This window comes from Pleurodeles waltl, chromosome 5, assembly GCF_031143425.1.
Source record: "Pleurodeles waltl isolate 20211129_DDA chromosome 5, aPleWal1.hap1.20221129, whole genome shotgun sequence".
Lineage (NCBI taxonomy): Eukaryota > Metazoa > Chordata > Amphibia > Caudata > Salamandridae > Pleurodeles > Pleurodeles waltl.
In genome coordinates, this window is record NC_090444.1 from 514,254,437 (window position 1) to 514,275,063 (window position 20,627).

The window sequence follows — 20,627 nt, forward strand, 5'->3', positions numbered from 1 at the left end:
TTGTACATTCCAAACTTAAGTGGCTGATCAGGTTTGATAATTAAAATGCAGTTGCTGTTCCCTCACTGTTGTAGAAATAATTGTGTATTGTTTTCTCAAATTTGTTTTATGAATTAATCAAATTGTTAGTTGTGCTAGATGTTCTTTTGTACATTCAATATGCCACATAACTAGATAAGTTTTATATTATGAATGATGTACAGAGTACACTACACCTGTGGGTTCTTGGCACTTTAACAAGCCACATCTAAGGATATGTTCCATTAGTGAATTAAACAAAATGTTAGCTAAATCACGGATTTTCTAAATTACACATATAAAGCATGTATGGTTAGGAAGTTCTTCGGTTCAGTAGGTGAGCATTCCATAGCTTTAGAGCCAGGAGAGAGACTGTTCAATAACCATTATGTACTCTTCTAAAGATGGTAATGTTTTGCAAATTGTGAGTTGATGAACAAAGGCATGTGGAGGATTAATACATGACAGATGAAGTATGATATTGTCCGTCACTTGGCGCGATGACCCAGACAGAAGACCTTAAAGGAGATGCGAACCTGAGTGGGGAGCCATTGGAAACCTATTTTGAGAGGTGTAATTTGATAATGAGATGCTGACGAAGATGTGTGAGTTTTGATTTGTATAGACTTGTGTCCCTGCAAAAGCGACAATTTGATAAGTGCATTATTTGTTCAACCTCACTTGTATTATCCACTTCAAGGATATATCTAGTACTGTATATTTTCCATACAATCACATTCTTGACAATGGGTACACTTCTGATCATTTTTGCCAAATCTGAGTACAGTTTTATCTTCTTAGTCATTCAAGCCCAGTTGTAATTAAAGGGACTTAGTCAGACATCAAGTGCAGTGCGTCTTGAAGAAGAATTTGCCTTGCTGTGGTGGTGGTGGCAATGGTGTGGCTGAAAAGTAACTGCCAAGAAAAGCATTAATTGTTGCACAATCCTGAGTAATTTGTTTTCTTGACTTGAAAAGTTTGACATTTAAAAATATATTCCCATTTCTTCTGTATGATATGTGGAGCTGACGTCCAAAGGTTTGACGCTTAACCCCTGAGATCTTGGTGAATAAAGCCTGATATAATTTTAGTGATGAAACATTTTATTTACATTTTCTAATCTGGAGAAGCAAATACTCAAGACTAATTCCCATGTCCCTGACCCTTACATTTAACGCTCTTGCTCCAGCCACTCCCTAATTTTCCAACAGTTCTTTTGATTTATTGTGTCATTCTAACAATGATCATTGATTTGGCCTTTTTGACGCTTTAACATTTCCAGTGCTTAATATTCATTATATGTTTTGGTGCTGTTTTCTGTTGACCTGTCTTGGGTGTGTGTTCAGGTAATAATCAGAGAGCTCTTTATCTCTTCTAAAAAGTGAGTACTCTCTTGTCCAAGTATTAGAAGATAATGAATGGAGACCCGTTCTCTCAGAATTGCATTGTCAGCCAGTGCATTAGATATTTTATGCATCGCCATCATGTTCTATAACCTGTTCAAATCTGCTACAATGGTGCTTCTTTCTTTATCCTATAAAAGCAATGTCATTAGTTCACCTATTTGTCACAGTTGACGTACACTTTTTGCCCACTTTGTATGTACTGAGTAATTGGATTAGAGGGTTAGTCCTATTATCAAGATTTTAATGATTCTGCAGAATGTGATGACAGATGCCAACTCTATTGTTAACTTGACAAACTTGCTGAACTGTGCCTTAAGACATGAAAGATCATTCTCTTCGCCCCACAGCTCTTCCAGCACCGATCCGATAGAGAGCCTAGCCCAAATATAAAATCATCCTTGCAGCATTATACATAAATGATTATTGTTAACCTTACATGAATTTTTAGCCCTCACATCTGATAGAGACTTCTAGTTGCAGATTCCTTACCTTAGAATTTCCCCCAGGCGTCAGACTGGATCCGGAGATTTTTCTTCAAGCAGTACCCTTGCGTCGTCAGGTGGCATCTGTCCATTCCGCAAGCATCGTTGGCATTGTGATCACCGTAATGTCGCGGTCGTATATAGGGCGACCCCAGCGTGCTGATGTTCTTTTCTTTCTGTGCCAACCTGCGCGCAGATCCAGAGAGAGCTACCCTCGGTTGTTTTTTGACTGACTTCAACCGTTTTGTTGAGTTCTTGACACATTTTTTTTGTGCTTTGAGGATGTCACAGGAGACCGGTCTTAAGCCGTGTGACTCCTGTCACCGCATGATGTCGGTGACGGATCCGCACCTCATGTGTTTGTGGTGCCTGGAACGTGACTACAACCCCGAAATCGTGCTCTGAGTGCCGGGCAATGAACCCAAAGGCTTTGGGGGAGTGGTCCCTAAAGCTGATGGCGGCCCAGCACTCGACTCCGTGTTGCTCCTGGTCTCGATCGAAAGGGAGGTCACGAGACCACTTGCAAATCCATCACCACTCTTCTTCGTCCCATTTGAAGTCCTCAGGACATTCAGGTCACAAGAAGTAGTAGTCTACTTCACCCAGTCGCTCAGATGATGCGAGTTGGGAAGAGCATCAATGCTCTAGGCCTCCGCCTTCGGAGCCTGCTTCTGGGCAGACTCCGTGCCTCCCTGAGTTTCCGGGAGCCTGAGCGACCTCTGCCCAAATTAAAGAATTCTATGAGGCCATGCGCCTCATATTTGGGCAGAATTACCCCACTGTGACGCCTTCAGGCCTAGTGGGGATGGAGGGGCCCCCCTCTAGTTCCACGCCGGCGACTTTGTTCCCAGCTCCAGAGGGCCCCTCTGGATCCGTTGTCAGATCCGTGCTGACGCCAGTCGTGCCAATGTGACCTCCCACGGCGCCTGCAAAGACGTCAAGTCTTCTGACATCCATCGGGCCTGTGGTTGAAGTTAAGCCTATACTTATACCCTACTCTGACCCGGAGACGGACTGATGTTGCTCAATGCTGATTCCATCTTCGAAGGGGCCTACATTCCCAAGGTTGGATCCTGACCCTTATTGTTATGAGTACAGATATGGGGAAAGTATGGAGGGGTTGATGGACCCTTTAGAATTCCAGCTGAACGCCCTGAAATGGACTGGGCACAGGTATTAGGTGAACTTAGTGGTCTGGATACCTCTCCTGATGCTTGCATACTTTCTCCGGAGGAGGTAGCATCGTATTCTGTGTTGGTGAGAAGGGCGGCTGAGGTCCTCAGCCTTGAGCTGCCTTCTGTGGCAGTCAGGACTAACCTCCTGACTGAGGTGCTTCAGCCTGGGACTTCCACCTCGGAACCCCTCCAACCTTTTAATGAAGCACTCACTAATGTCCTTCTGAGTGCCTGGTCCAGACCCAGCACAGAGGTTCCTGTGAAAAGGACGCTGCCACCCAGCATCCTACGCATGAGAGCCTTGTCATCCAGGCTTCTTCTTCATCAGGCGCATTCCCATTCGCACCTTCGGAGAGGGAATCAAAGAGACTGGATCAACTTGGGAAGAACATGTTCTCTTCCCCAGTCTGACATTGCGGTCTGTGAACACTGCATGCCTTTTGGGCCGCTATTCTCATACCCTATGGGATATGTCACGCAGGTGTTGCCACAGTTTCTGACGGAGACACAGGTTATACTCTCCCAAGCTGTTGCTGACGTTAGGGACGCAGCCAAGTTCAGTATACGTTGTGGGCTGGATACGACCGACTCACTGGGCAGATGGGTTGCGTTAACGGTTGCCTTACAGCGCCATGCCTGGTTGCAGACATCTGGTTTTTCGGGGGATGTCCAACAGTCACTCATGGACATGTCCTTCAATGGCACCTGTGTCTTCGGAGACAAAGCAGACTCAGCGCTCGAGTGCTTTAAGGAGTCCCGGGCTACGGCTCGGTCCCTTGGCCTCGCAGCTGCTCCTTGCCCCCCCACAGTCTGCTTTTTACCCCTTTTATGGCTATCGAAGGGAGCCCGAATGCATTCATGCTGCACAGCATTGCATCTGCGTGGCTGTGGTTGCGGGATCCCACATTCCAATGGATAAGGGCGCCAACGGTCTGCCCAGTCTACCTTTGCCCCGCTGCAGTCTCCAAACCTTCTTAGTCTGTCGCTCCATCCTGGACTAGTTGGTGGCAGGATCCACCATCACCTGCCCCACTGGGAATCCATCCCAAAGGACAGCCAGGTTTTGCAACTAGTCCGAAGGGGGTACTCTCTCCCCTTCAAGACTGCCTCTCCAGCCATGTATCCATCCTACAATCGGAAGATGGAGGATCACCTGGCACTTGTCCGCGAGGAAGTTATGGCTCCCTTGGCCAGGGAAGCCATAGAGAGGGTCCCTGTACCGGAAGTAGGTTGTGGTTGTTATTCTCGCTACTTTCTGGTGCCCAAATAAAACAAAGGCCTCAGTCCTATTCTAGACCTCCTGTCTGTCAACCTCTTCCTCAAAAAGGAGAACTTCAAAATGCTCACTCTGGCTAAGGTCCTATCTGCTCTGGATCCTGGAGACTGGGTGATAGCGTTGGAATTGCAGGAGGCCTACTTTCATATTCCCGTCCTGCCTGCCCTCAGAAGTTACTTACGAATCGTGGTAGGTCATGACCGCTTTCAGTTTACCGTGCTACCTTTTGGCCTTACCCTCACATCACGGGTGTTCACTAAAGTGATAGGGTGATTACAGTTCATCTGCGCCGGCTAGGTGTTTCAGTCTTCCCCTACCTCGACGACTGGCTATTGAAGGTGAGTTCCACCCCAGGCTGTTGTCTCCTACCTTCAGACTACAGCGGACCGCCTGCAATCGCTGGGGTTCACTATAAACATGCCGAAGTGACACCTAACGCCCTTTCAGATGCTCCCTTTCACCCGAGCAGTTCTGGACACAGTGCAGTATCGGGCCTATCCTCCCGAAATGCAAGTCCAGGATATTTATATGACACCGCTGTTTCGGCCTCTTTCCTGGTTTTCGGTTAGAGAGACTCTGAGGCTGCTGGGCCTCATGACCTCCTGCTTCCTGCTTGTCACACAAGCCAGATGGCATATGCGGGCTCTGCAGTGGGACCTGAAGTCCAGTGGGTGCAGTATCAGGGAAATCTCTCAAACATGGTCCAGATCTTGGAGGGAACTGAGAAAGATCTGCAGTGGTGGCTTTCGAATCGCGATTGGGTCAGAGGCAGATCTCTCTCCCATCCCCAACCAGATCTCACAGTGGATGCGTTACTCCTGGAATGGGGCAGCCACATGGGGGGGGCGGAGATCAGAGGTGTCTGGTCTTCGGTGGAGTCCAGGCTCCACATCAGTCTTTTGTAGCTCAGGGCAATCAGGCTTGCATTGAAAGCATTCCTTCCCTCTCTCCAAGGTAAAATGTGGTGCAGGTGTTCACTGACAACACCCCCCAACCCCTCCCCCCCCCGTTTGGTACTGCAACAAGCAGGGCAGAGTGGGGTCGGGGACCCTTTGTCAAGAGGCTCCACACCTCTGGACATGGCTGGAACGTCAGGGCATATCCCTGGTGGTTCAACATCTGGCAGACTCTCTGAACGCCAGAGCAGACAAACTCAGCCATCGATGCATGGTTGGTCATGAATGGCATCTCCATCCGGATGTGGCCCAAGGTCTCCTTCAGCAGTGGGGAGAGATTTGGTTAGATCTGTTCACCTCTGCATAGAATGCGCAATGTCAGCTGTTTTGCATGTTGGAGTTTCCAAGGTGGCACTCGCTCAGTGACGCTTTTCATCTCGAGTGGAACTCAGACCTCCTTTACGCCTTCCCGCCATTACCATCTCTGCCCAAAGTTCTAAAGAAGATCAAGAACGACTGGGCCCAAGTCATTCTTGTGGCTCTGGACTGGGTACGAAGTGTATGGTATCCTGAGCTTCTGAGCATGGGCATCGATCCTCAGATCAGACTGCCCCTTAGGAAGGATCTTCTGTCGCAGCAGCATGGGCCTTTTCTCCACCCGAACCTGCCCAGTCGCCTCCTTGCATGGAGATTGAGCGGTGGCAGTTGGCAGCTTTCAACCTTCCGCCCAAAGTATGCAAGGTAATCTTGGCAGCCAGGCGACCCTCCACCAAAATGGTGTACGCCTGTCCTTGGAACAAATTTGCGGCATGGTGTATCAACAAATCTGTTGATCCCCTTTCTGCACCTCTGTCTGAGGTTTTACTGTTCATCCTCTCAATTGCCTAGCAGGGCTCTGCATTGGGCACCCTTAAAGGCTACCTGTCTCACCTCTCTGCCTTTCTTAGACTGCCAGATCAACCATACTTGTTCAAATCTCCCATTGTTGGGAGGTTTCTTAATGGACTCAATCACATGTTTTCACCTACCCCGTTCATAATGCTGCAGTGGGATTTTAACCTGGTACTTACATACCTTATGTGTGCTTCTTTTGAGCCACTACATAATTGTCTAATGTGGCTTCCCACTCAGCCTTTCTTATTGCCATCGCCTCTGCTTGCAGAGTGATTGAGCTCCAAGCTTTCTTGAAAGCCACCATTCCTGTCTGTCCATCCTGACAAAGTGGCCCTTCGTACTTGGGCCTCCTTTCTCCCTAAAATGGTCACACCCTTTCATGTAGGCCACTCCATCACTTTGCCTACTTTTTACGCACCGTCAAATCCTTCTCATGAGGAGGAGAGACTCCACCATGTGGATCCAAAAAGAGCGTTGGCTTGCTACCTCAATTGTACCAAACACTTCCAGGTGGATGATCAACTCTTTGTTGGTTATGTGGGTGCGAAGAACGGACAGGTGGTGCAGAAGCGGACCATTACTCGATGGGTTGTCCTTTGCATCAAGATGTGCTACTCTTTGGCAAAAAAGCAACCCCCTGAGAGTTTGCCTGCTAGTGGGGCATGCTGCAGGTGTGCCAAAGGAAAGCTCATGTGCGCTCGTCCGCTCCTGGACCACGCCCAGCGCCAGGAACCATGGCTCTCCCACCACCCGAAGATACACTCCCACCGAGCTCAAAGCCCTGGATCGCAGACTCTGCAACAACTACTGCTTCTGCACTTCTCCACGATAAATGATAGGATCTTTTACCTGCCGGCATTGTCTCTTCTCTTGCAACACCAGAGCACCTGCTTGGGAACAACTCTCCTGCCTCCTGTTCAACGCACTATCTCTCTACAAGCATGCCACCGAGATTTGGTACACCATCACCTCGCTCATCCCCAACATCGTCTTCCTAACCAAAACCTGGCTGAACCATGCATCTGCTCGCAACATTGCCTTAGCATCACCCGATGGCTACAAAACAGAACACTGAGACCACATCAACAAACAAGCATTTGCAATGCACTAGGGTCTCGCATTTGTCTGAGTTACAGCTATTACCAGTTGTAAACTCCCAACCAGATTTTTCTTGCCACATTTAAAGACAAAAAAAAAACAGCGCTGCTACAGTTCACTCGTAATGAAACCTATTCGCAAAAGTGCAATTAACTATGTAACAGGGTCGATATTATGCAAAGTGCTCGACTTTTGCCCAGCGAGATCGCGCTGCGAAAAAAAAAGATAAAAAGTAGTCCACAAACCTGACGGGAAACAGCGAGCCTTGCACGTTTTCAGTACTTGCTCGCAGCGCTCGAGGAGGGCTAACCACCGTAAAATGAATGACGTATGCGTGCCTTCCACTAATGAAAGGAAGCAGATTTTAACAGGCAAGCCCATGAACCAATGAAAGACACTGACGTGACGTGGACAGGGCTCCGAGCCCTTTTCTAACTCCTAAAGCGTCTCGCAAGCGCATGCAACGCAGGCTCGACCCTAAAACGGAGGTGGAATCACCATCATCCACAAAGAAACCATAGACCTCACCACTGCCGCAGGTGACACTACCCCGATCATGGAACACCTCCATTTCCAACTCCAACCTGATGGCAAAACCACCGTCAGAGGCACCCTTGCCCACAGACCTTTAGGACCACACCCCAGTTTCCCAGTTTCTGCAGTGTCATTCCAGAATTCATCACCTTGCTCACTATCGACTCCAAACACCTTCCTTGGAGACCTCAGTTTTCACCTTGACCTCAACACCCAGCACCAACCTCCTTGAAAGCATGAACAACATCGGCCTCATCCAGTAACCAGCCCCACACACTATGCAGGACACACGCTTGACCCCATCTTCATGGCCAGCGACTGTCAAGTATAGCCATGTCACGAGCTCACCTGGACAGACCATGCCATTGTACACTTCACACAGGATCCCATGGCTCTGCCACCAAGCCTCCCAGCATCTCACACTGCAGCTAGAACAAAGTATTGGAGAGCCAGTGGATCAACACCTCCTACCCTGACACCTTGACCAACACTAGAACAGGCTGTCAAGAACTTCTCCACCTGAATCACTGATTGCATCAACAGTGTTGCCTCCATCAAGCTACTAAACTCAAAAGATCTGCCAAACACGCCAGTTGGTACACTACAGAACTAAGAACCTCGAAAAGCAACTGCAAGTGACTAGAAAGAAAATGGGGCACCAGCAAGGAACCCTTGGACAGAGCCATCTTTAAGACCTCCTTCACCCATTACCACCAACTACTGAAAGAGTCAAAAAGGAGCTCCTTAGCTCTATCCACAGCAATGACGTCTTCAGCATAGTCCGAGTTCTCCAGCCCACACCCACCGAAAACATCGCCACCCCTTTTCAGGAACTCTGCAACACCCTGACAGACTTCTTCACGACAAGTTCTCCACATCTACAAAAACTTCTAACACCAACCCACTGCCGCCGCAACCCTCAACCTTCTCTCTCCCATGGAATCAAACCCTGATGCAACCTTTGACCACTGCTCACCGCCTGGGACTACCACACAAAACACCACAGCAGTCATGCACTCTGTCCACTCAGTAACACCCACTGACCCCTCTCCTCACCACATTTTCAACCTTGGAAACAAGATGATCAGCAGCGAGCTCACTGCCATTTTCCAATCATCCATAACCAAGGCCAACTTTCCAGAAGTATGGAAACACATAGAAGTCAAACACTTTCTCAGAAAACCAACCGACCCCAGTGAACTCAAGAACTACTGTCCCATCTCTCTGCTTCCCTTTCCCACCAAAGTTCTCAAAAAGACCATCAACCGCCAACTGATTCAACACCTGAAGATCAACATTCTTCTGAACTCCTCCCAGTCCAGATTACGCACCGACCACAGCACCAAAACCACCCTGATCGCTGCCACTGATGACATCAGAAAGCTTTTTGACCGGAGAGAAATGGATGCCCGGATCCTCGTTGACCTCTCAGCAGCATTCAACACCATATCCCAGCACACCCTTATCAAGAGGCTTCACCACATTGGAATCCAAGGAACCGCCCTCAGCTGGATCGTCTCCTTCCTCATCAGAAGGACCCAGAGAAATCCGCCTACCACTTTTCACCTCGTGACCCAAGAACATCATCTGCTGCGTCCCGCAAGGTTCGGCCCTCAGCCCTGCACTGTTCAGCATCTATATGTCCTCCCCTGGCTAACATCATCAGAACCCACGGAATGAACATCATATCCTACACAGACAACACCCAACTCATCTTCAAAAGTGGTGGTTGCTGGTCAGCGATTGGGTCAGCAGCAGACCGCTTTCTTCCCTAACCAGAGCTGACAGTGGTGCCCGATGCACTGCTTCTTGTTTGGGCGGCCATTTGTGGGAGGTGGAGATCAGACGCCTCTGGTCTCCGGCAGAGTCCTGACTCCACATCAACCTTCTGGAGCTGTCGGCCAGCCGCCTGTCACTGAAAGCCTTCCTGTCGTCAATCAAATGGAGGCTGGTACAGGTGCTAATGGACAACACCACCACCATATTGTACTGCAACAAACATTGTGGGGTGGGGTCTCGGATACTGTGCCAGAAGGCCTTGCGCCTCTGGAAATGACTAGGCCACCAAGGAGTTTTCCTGGTGGCAAACCACCTGGCAAGCTCTTTGAATGCCAGGGCGGAGGAGCTTAGTCATTGGTGCCTAGCAGGTCACGAGTGGCAGTTACACCTTGAGGTGACGCATCACGAGTGGCAGTTACACCCACAGGTGGCACAAGGTCTCTTCCGCGAATGTGGAGAACCTTGGCTCAATCTGTTTGCCACTGCCGGAAAATCACAATGTCAGCACTTCTGCACATTGGAGTTCCCAAGACATGTCTCACTCAAAAATGCATTCCTCCTTGAGTAGAATCTGGGACTTCTGCATGCTTTTTCTTCGACACCACGCCTGCCCAGAGTTGGAAGATCACAGAACAGGCCGAAATCATCCTAGTAGCTCTGAATCAGACAGAGTATTGCATCCAGAACTCCTGGGCCTGTGCGGATGCCCTCCAATCAAGGCTGCCCCTCATGGCGATTCTGCTGTCATAGCAACAGGACAGGGATCTTTACCTTTGCCTTCACAACCTCTATCTTCATGCTTAGAGATTGAGCTGTGCCACCTGCACACCTTCATTCTTCCTCTGGAGGTCGTTGATGTCATCTTGGCAGCTACGCGTCCCTCAACGAAAACGTTATGTTCTTGTAGTTGGGACAAATTTGTGGTTTGGTGCAACACATGCCAGATTGATGCTCTCCATTCCAAGATATCTGACGTTCTGTTTTTTGTTTTGTTCTTTCTCTTGCCAGTCAATGCTTTGTTTTGGGTACAGTTAAGGGTTATCTTACAGCCTTTTCGTCCTTCTTACAGTTGCCCTATCTGCCCTCATGGTTTAAATCTCCAACTGTGATGTGTTTTTAGAAAGGCTACGATATGTTTCCCCCTTCTCCCTTTGCGATGCCCAAGTGGGGCCGTAATTTGGTCCTGATGTGCACTCCGTTTGAGTCGCTACACAGCTGTCCCTTACAGCTCCTAACCATCAAGACTTTGTCCCTTGTTGCCATCTCCTCTGCACAGCGAGCGAGCGAGTGAGCTTTAAGTAACTTTGTGGTAATCCACCTTACACTATGTTTTTCAGAGACAGACTGGTTCTTCGGACTCTGACATCCTTCCTATTGAAAGTTGTGACGCTGTTGCATGTCAGTCAGACCATCACTCTGCGAGACTCCATTGCGTCTGCCAGGCAGCTTCATGGGCATCCCTCCACACTTTCACAAAACACTGTTGTCTGGATAGCAAGGTTCACTGAGAGGGACATTTTGCCCACTCAGTCCTGCAGGACTTTGTTTTGAGTCGTCTCACAGATCTACCTCCAAATAGGTACTGCTATGGTATCTATTCAAAGGGTGAGGAATCTAGCAAGTCTATCTGTACAATACAGTGCAGTACAATACTTTTAAAGAGTGCACAGCTATCTTCGAAGAGGTGTCCCAGCGCTATCAGAAAAGGATCCTGAGAATTAGCCAGACAGCAGTGTTCTGAATGGGTTGCAGGTGATGGATCAAATAAGCAGCCAGTCCCATACACAGCCTTTTACAATAGTAACTTGACTATTGTAATAATCTGTGTCTGGGAAGTAATCAAGGCATGGACTATCGTTTGGTGAAACTCCCAAGGGATAATATGCAACATCCTTGTTAATGAACAGAGGATAAGGTCTTAATTGGGGCTCAAAGGTCAAATTGGAATCACATTTTACCCCCAAATGTCTTACAACTTAGGCTGGAAGAAGGGGGGCACCCATCTCAGAAGGCCACCAAAGGCAGGGATCTGGAGAAGACTTGATGGCAATAAACAGGATCTCTGTCTTCTCTGATTTGAGTTTAAGACCGCTTGAATTGATCCATTCTACAACTGCTTTGAGGCATAATTTAAAGGAACGCAGAGTTGAAGGGTTGTTTTCTTAAAATGCCAGAAGAAGCTGGGTGTCATCAGCATATGCCACGATTCCCACTCCCCAAGACTCGACCAGTTTCACCAGGGGTTCCAGATAAATACTAACAGTGTGGGGCTCAGGGCGAAGTGAAGGTGAAAGTGGGAAGGAAAACAGTTTGGGAGCGTTTAGTAATGAAGGATTTCAGCCAAAGCAAGGCTTTGTCCCCAATACCATTTGTTTTTCCAGACTGTCAAGCACATTAGCCCGTATTGAATGCCAAAGAAAGGTCCAGTAACATAACCATAACTGTAATATTTAGATCAAGTTTTTTTTTTTTTTTCTTAACTAAATTCTGAGACTTCTAGCAGAGCTGATTCCGTACTATAGCCTGCACGGAAACCAGATTGAGAGTCATGTAGCAAATGATTAGACTCAGGAAAATTTGAAATCTGTTTGTTTACCCTTTTTCAATTATCTTAGCCATCACAGGGAGAAGTCTACAGTTGCTGAGAACTTTGGGATCTGCCAAAGGCTTCTACAGCAGGGGGAGGCTGATGCAGCAAGGCTTGTTTCCATCTTTCCACATATTCCTCACTGACCCTCACATCCTCCCCTTTCTGTCATTGGACTCTACATATTAGTAAGATCCCACATCTAGGAATCTGCACAAAGTCTACCAATTTGCTTTTGGGGCTTTCCTTCTAGGGGTGTGGACAGTCTTGAAAGCAACTGATATCATTGCTCAGGAGTGGCATCTATATATGACCCGCAGGTCATATCTCATAGAGACGTCTAGGCACAGATTCCTTACCTTAGAATATTTCTCAGGCGTTAGACTGAATCTGGAATTTTTCAAGTAGTATGTCTGCGTTCCGGTAGGTGGGGATCATCGGCTTTGCACCGTCTGTGTCGTATGTGGTGTGTGCGATGCCTATAGAGGCCCCAGCACGCTGACAACAATTCTGTTCTTTCTGCAACTTTAGCCCAGATCTGGAGAGATCAGTCAGTGTTTTTTTTTTTTTTGTTTTTAAATATTTTTTCGACGTTTTGTCAAACTCTTGAACTGTTTACTCCCAGTGTGCATAGGGATGTCCCCTAGAAAACCTGCAGGGTTTAAACCCTGTGGTTCCTATCACAGACAGACTCCAAGGCCTGCCCAGACTGCTACTCCATGAATCTCAGGGCGGTTCTGGAACTCCCCCTGAAGCTGTTGGTCGCCCGACATCAGAAGAGACTGCGACACACCAGGTCCCAGTCGTGTGGAAGGTCATGGTCTTTTTCACAGAGGCATTCCTAATGCTCATCATGGAGTTTAAATTCATTGCCGGGTAAGTCACATTAGAAGTCCAAGAATGTAAGGAGACGAATTGCTCTTTGCTTCTCCTATTCAAGTCTTCAGATGAGGCGTAGGAACGATGCCACAGGTCTAGACCCTGCTCCCACACGTCAGCCTCAGAGCCAGAGTCTTGGTCACTCTACGCTTTTCAGAAGTTCCTGGTTCAGGAGCCATGCACCTTATGTTTGGCTGGGCTTACACCTCTTGAGCGCCTTTAGGACCCACTGTGGTGAATCCAGTTTAGTTTTATTGGGACTCTGGAGTTTAGCTTAGCCCTTTGGCTTGCAGGCCTGTGCCCCCGTCACCTAGTGATTTTTAACCTACTTAGCTTGCTCTGTTTTAGTTAATTTATTTTAGCATTTCTTTAATGATGGCTGCCATTGTCTGTAGTTGTATAAATGTTTTGCATTATCAGTGCCACTCTGTGAAGGTGTCATGAGCGTCATGATGTACGTAGGTATTAACATCATGACCTTTCTCACTTGCGTGTGACAGGAACATAATGTATACTTGTTGGGGATTGTTTATATAATTGCCACCACAAGTCTGCCTCTTTATCAGTTGTTTGGGAACGTACCTGCGTCAGGGGTCTTACATGATCTGTATAAATCAGCTCACACTGAGAAGGTCATTAGAGGGTTTCCTTCCAGATGCCATCTACACTGCACATCACCTTGCTGCAGAAGTCAGCCTTTGTGTCACCAGGGAGTGTGACCTAGAGACCTCATTTCAAGGTAACAAGGGAAGAGGGCGCTTCACATGGACATGGTACTGGCATATTAGGTATGATAAACCTATCTCTCATTAAGTTAAAGATTAGGTTCTCTTTGCTATGAATTTTACATCTCATGTTTATTGCAAGATGGTAAGGGATTTTGTATCAACAACTCTCATATTCACAATTATGCTTCTTTTACTGTATGTTGTGCTAATCATTGCAGCGCATGCATTTTACCCTAGATTGCAGTCTTTTCACTAAACCTATTGAAAACTTTCCTGCATCCCCTTTGTTGCCTGTGTGAGACTGAGACTTATTGCTAGCGAGAGAAAAGGGTCAGTTCCGCTCCTCAGCGACTCCCCTGAGATGTCACAATCCTAGAGTCCATGCAGAAGGCTGCCAGAAATCACCTTTTACTGTTTAGGTTTTTGGTGAGGGTACTGCTTGTGAGCCGGACGGTTGGGCCGACAGTTGCTACTTGTTGTAGGAGTGGCTTAGTTGCCTACAAACAAAAATGCTGTCATCCCTAAACCTACAGTCTCGCTAGGACCAAGAGTCCAGCTAGGACACCATGTGTTCAGCAGGTGGCCCCACTAGACTCCCACCAGCAGGCATGCCCTTGGCGCCAGTCAGGCCCTTTGGCTTTGTTCCTGGATCCGGATCAGCTCTGGTTATGAGTCCACGACCTTCCCCAGAGCTTGTTCCAGTAGCATCGTTCCGGGTGCCACGGACACCCCATTGGTGGCAAGGGCCCCCATTGTTATACCAGAACCCAATCAGCATCGCCCGACGTCGACTCCCTCACCAGGTGGAACGCGACTTTTTGAGTCGGAGACAGGGACTGCTTTCTTGGATAGGCCCTTTGGGGAGTACGAATGGGGAGGAGTTCAGGATCCTTTTGATTATTCCAACCTTTTAGAAGAGCCATAGGATAACTGGTATGAGGAACTGATGGATGACAGTGGTTTGGATACATCCCCAGATGATGCTGGCTTAGTGTCTCCTAGTGTGGCTAGGAAGGAAGGAACTTCATTTGCTACAGTGTTGAGGAAGGTGACTGAGGTCTCGGACCTAATGCTGCCCTCAGTGGCAGTCAAGACAGATGTCTTGATAGAGTTCATTCAACCAGGAGTTGCCCCCAAAGAACCTCTCCTCCCTTTTAGCAAAGCCCTCTCAGTTGTTCTGCTCCAGTCATGGACCAAGCTGCGTACAGGGGATCCCTTGCACAGGCCAGTTGCCCTCCACCATCACCCAGGTCCTTGGGAAACAAGGTTTCCTCACCCAGCACCCCACCTCAGAAAGTGCAGTTGTTCAGTCCTCCCTATCCAAAGTCAACCCTGGGACGTTCCCCACCACACCACTGGAAAGGAAATCCAAGAGGATGGATGCCTTTGGAAAGATGATGTTCCCTTCTGCCAGCCTTGCCCTGCGTCATGAACATCGCGTACCTCTTGTGCTGGTATGCCCCCACATTTTGGGATTTGGTTGTGCAAGAGCTGCCCATAGCCTTGGAGAAGGCCTCTGCCATCCTGACCCAGGCTGTTGCCTATGGCTGGGATGCAGCAAATGTCACCATTCTTTGTCTGGATTACGACCAACTCGCAGATCAGAGCGATTGCTTCGTCAATGGCACTCCATCGACATGCCTGGCTGAGGTCTACTGGCTTTTTGAGTGATGCCCAGGGATCCCTTATGGACATGCCCTTCGATAGCACTCGCCTTTTTGGTGATAAGGTAGAACATTTCCCCTTTCTGTGGCTATGGTAGGGGCTACCAACGCCTCCATTTCTGACAAGTCACTGTGGCCAACAGACTCACCGGTCCTTTCGTGGCTGTGGCTGCGGTTCCCACAAGCACTGTGGGACCCCCAAGGGCAGAGGTCAGTCTTCTCCACACCCCCTGGCAACCGGAGCCTCCAAACCCCTTTAATATGTCCCCTCACGATCTCGGGCTACCAGTGTTATATTTCCTATTGACGAACAGGATCAGGGACCTCCTGCCTCAATGGCAGGCTATCTCCTCTGCAAAGAAATGCTTCAAATTGTCATGGTCCAGCAGAGTTACACCCTTCCATTCACGTAAACACTGAAGCCTGTGCCACCATCCTTAGACTGGGTTTCAGAGGACCACCTCTCCCTGCTGAGTCAGAAAGTGCCAGCTTTTTGGCTAAAGGAGCCATCAAGAAGGTGCTGACATCAGAAGTAGGTTCTGGGGATATTCTCGCTATTTTCTGGTGCCGAAGAAAGATGGAGGCTTCTGCCCTGTGCTAGACCTGTGCCCTCTCAACTTCTTCCTGAAGAAGGAGCAATTCAAAATGCTCATGTTGGCTCAGGTCCTGTCTGTCCCAGACCCTGGAGACTGGATGGTAGTGTTGGATTTGCAGGATGCCTGTTTTTTCACATATCTGTCCTGCTGACCCATCCGCGTTACCTGCACTTCATGGTAGGCTATGAGTACTTTCAGTTTGCTATGCTCCCCTTTGGTCTTACCAGCGCCCCATGGGGTGTTCATGAAAGTGATGCTTCTGGTCTTCCTACTCCTCAATGACTGGCTGCTGAAGGCAGGCTTGACCAAGGCAGCTGTCACCCACCTCCAGACTACAGCAGGCTTCCTGGATTCTCAGGGGTTCTCAGTCAGTGTGCTGAAATCACACCTGACTCGCTCTTACATGCTCCCTTTCATCAGAGCCATTCTGGGCACAGTGCAGTTTTGCGCCTATCCTTCGTAATGGCGAGACCAGGATATTCAGGCTAAGATTCCGTTGTATTAGAAGAAGACATACCGTAATTCTCCATCCAACTCCTCGAAGTGCAGCGGTCCACATGATCAGGCAGAGCTTGGGATTCTTCGCCATTCTATTGACTCCAGCATTCTCCTGAAAAGTCCTACTTCTCCAACTCTACAGGAAAGAATATCTGTCAATAGCAGGAAGGAGATTTACACCCTCCATACCATTGCACAGCATTGACAAGATTCATGAGCAGCTAACGTTTTTCACACCTAGGACTCTCCTCAGACAGCTTGGAGATCCTGGCATCTGCCAGCAAATCCTCTAGTTCTCAGAATTAAATAACTGGGATTTAGAGACAGGGTGTGCAATTTGTGGCCTTTAGGGCTTATAGAATCAGACCTGCGTAGTCCTTCTCCGCATCCAACAAAACACCTCTGAGTGGACTAATGCGTTCTTGAATCAGGGTAGTTGTCCCTGTGCTTCTTGGGACATGTCCCTCCACCTTGTCAGATTGATAGATGGATCTTAGCACAAATGGCCTCCGTTGACACTTAGGCCCTCATTACAACCCTGGCGGTAAATCCCACTTTCCGCCGTGCGGAGGCACACCAACATACAGTTGCGGCAGCGGAATTCCGCTACAGGTATTACGACTCACAAGTCTGAATCCGCCACAATACAGACACCCACACAAGTTCGCCACACCAAAGATCAGTTATAAACTGGCGATACCAAAACCCACACCGTCACGCCAACAAGAATATGCCCACACTATCACGACCCACAAATTAACGCGGCGGTCATTCAACGGCAGTAATCCATTGGCAGTACACACCGCCGCGCTCAAAATACACACACATTTATAAAACACAACCACATTGGACGATTCGAAATACACACACCTGATACACATACACACACCACACTCAGAACACTATAAAACACACACCAACATCACCCACAAACCCTTACAACCAAAAATTTGAAAGAAGGCCAGAGAGAGAGATTAGCTAACACAACACCAGCATCCACAGACACACAACACCATCACTTATACAACATCCGCGCACCTCAAACAACACACACCAACACATCCCTTCACACATCACAACAGACAGCACCTCACACATAACCCACACCACATCATGGCACCTCAAAGACACCCCAGGTTTTCAGAGGAGGAGCTCAGGGTCATGGTGGAGGAAATCATCCAGGTAGAGCTACAGCTATTCAGATCACAGGTGCAGCAGACATCCATTGTTAGGAAGATGGAGCTATGGCGGAGAATCGTCGCCAGGGTCAACGCAGTGAGACAGCATCCAAGAACACGGGATGACATCAGACAGAGGTGGAACGACCCACGGGGGAAGGTACGTTCCGTGGTATCCAGACACCAGATTGCTGTACAGAGGACTGGCGGTGGACCCCCACCTCCTCCCCCACAACTAACAACATGGGAGGAGCAAGTCTTGGCGATCATGCATCCTGAGGGCCTCGCAGGAGTAGCAGGAGGACTGGACTCTGATAAGGCAAATCTTTACTCCTATATCCCCCACCCTACCTGCATGCCATCACATACTCTAACCCTCACACCCATCACCCCAACACCCCACAGATACCCCACTACCATAACCCACACATCCCAAAACCAAGCCCTGCATGTAACACCAATGCATGAACACCCATCACCAAAGCATGTCCAGTAGAGAGACTCATGCCCCAAAATCACCAATCACACAAGGGCCACGGCAATAATTCAAGCACAGGAGTAGAGGTTAACTCACCCATTGCACAAGATGGCACACACAGATACTAAGATTATGCATTCACACCCCAACAGGACCCATACCCAACGTCACCGGACAGGAGGTGCCAGGCATATTCAGTCCCCCCACAGTGATGACAGCAGCTCTGCACGCCTGGATCAAGATGACCAGCCTGGCCCTTCAGGGACCTCGGGACAGTCGGTTCCCCTGACACAGTCACAAACCACCACAGAACCTCCCCCCTCAGGAAACACCACCACAGCACCCACCCAGCGTGCCCATCCCTCTGTCCCCAGGACAGGTCAATCAGCAGTGTGTCCACCACTACAGGGAACCCAGGCAAACCCACCAACCCAAGAAAATCAGGGACCTGGGGGCAGTGGCAGTGGGAACACAGTTCAGGGGACAGAGGCACATGATAACAGGGAAGCTGGGAAGACTGCTGTGCGACGGGGGAGAACAGGCCCAGGGAACCGACACTCCACGAGGTAGTCTCCAACATCTTGGGAGCATACCACCATTCCCAGGAGACCATGGGCACGGTACTGGCCAAGTTTCAGGAGTCCCAGCGGCTGCAGGAGGAACACTCCTTGGGGAACAGGGAGGACTTGAAGTGCTTTAACACCACCCTGGTCACCATTGCAGGGGTGCTGGCAGACCTTGTCAACACCAGTAGGGAAACAGTGGCACACCAATGGGCCCCTGACACTAGCCTGGACGATGAACAGCCCTCCACTGGCGCTAGTGGATAGGAGGCACCGCCACAGGAACACCAGGCCACCAGCACCCCACCCTCTGCAGAAGGAGAATCATCCCGCAAACGGTCCCTGAGATCCAGGAACAAGACAGAGAACATTGCCAAGACTCCCGCCAGGAAATAAGACCCCCCTGAATGTCACCCTTCTGTCCCACTTTTTCACCCTGTCCACCTTAAACTGCCATTGCTTCACTTCCTATGCCCCATTGGACAATGCACCTGTGATACAAATAGACTGGACTCTGCCATGGACATTCCTCCACCATCACCCCAGCCCATTTCACAACCCCCTCCACTTATTTACACAGAAATAAACACCCTTGAATCACAAAACAATCTGTAGTAAGTCTGTGCTTTCACAAATGTGTAATTGCAAAACCTCTGGAATATAGCAATGTCAATGTACTTGTTCACACACCAATGTAACACAGCTGTAAGCCAGCAGTAAACATAGCAGAGGGCAAAGAGTGGGACCCAGATCTGTGAAATGGAAAGGCAAAGTAACAAGTTAGGGTCCATACACTGCGTGAAAATGGCAGACTTATGCTAGCTCCAACAATAGTATGAGATGTGGGAAGCAGTTCCATCTTCTTACCTGTCTCTCACTGGAAGTATTGCATGATGATCTTGTTTCGGTTGTCTACATCTTCTTCTTCTGCCTCCTCTTCTTCACTGTCCACAGGCTCCACAGCTGCCACAAGACCACCATCAGGCCTATCCTCCTGCAGAAAAGGCACCAGGTGTCGCAAAGCCAGGTTGTGCAACATACAGCAGGCCACGATTATCTGGAACACCTCCTTCAGTGAGTAGTAAAGGGGGCCACCTGTAAGATAGAGGCACCGTAATCTGGCTTTCAGCCATCCACCTCACAACAGCCTCTGGCCCATGCACCTTCACCCAAATTCAGCAAACGTACACCTCCTACAACCATTACCTCTTACTCCACTCCCAAATCCCCTCCATCTTCCCGTCCCAGTGTGTCTAAAAAGCTTTTCCTGGCTAACTTTGACCTCTTCCCTTCACCTCCCTGAACCGCTTCCCCCAAATCCCACCCCCGGCCTTCCGCTCGGGCCAGGCTTTCCAGGTCCCAGCTCAGCACCTCAGCCACCAAATTCCCAGGCACATGGTGCCAGCAACTGCGGTCTCATTGAGTGCGCCACCCATCAGGGCTGCCAGTGTGCCACCTAGCGAGGCCAAGGACATTCCCCCACCTGCCAAGGTGAAGAAGGTGCCCACATCCTGGAGGGAGAAGCTACACATACCAGCCACCAAGGGCTCCTCCAAACCAAAAGGGGACAGTGGTAAGACACCTGCGTAACCATCAAAGGTGGGGAAGGGATTCAAGCCGAAGAGCAGGTCAGGACAGGGCACGGTGGCTCCGACTGAGGGACTAGAGTCACCCCTTCTGTCAACCACTACACCATCCTGTACGGCGGTGGACACCTCCACCTGCACGTCTGCTGCCTCAGCAACAGTCCCCAGTATCATGCCCAGTGGGCAGCCGTCCGAGGCTGCAGGAGACGTCCTGCTGTTTCTCTCAACAGGTGCTGGCACATGCACCACTGCCAGCCCCTCCGCCACAGACATCGCCACCAGCCCCGCGACGTGCTCAGACAGTGCCAACAC

The 20,627-nt window shown here is 49.2% G+C and overlaps 1 protein-coding gene across 6 annotated transcripts in view; it reads left to right on the forward strand.

The window, feature by feature from the left end:
• The window catches only part of REPS1 (RALBP1 associated Eps domain containing 1), a 748,137-nt gene that overhangs the window by 522,288 nt on the left and 205,222 nt on the right, over positions 1-20,627 (forward strand). The gene's annotated exons all lie outside the window — the stretch shown is intronic.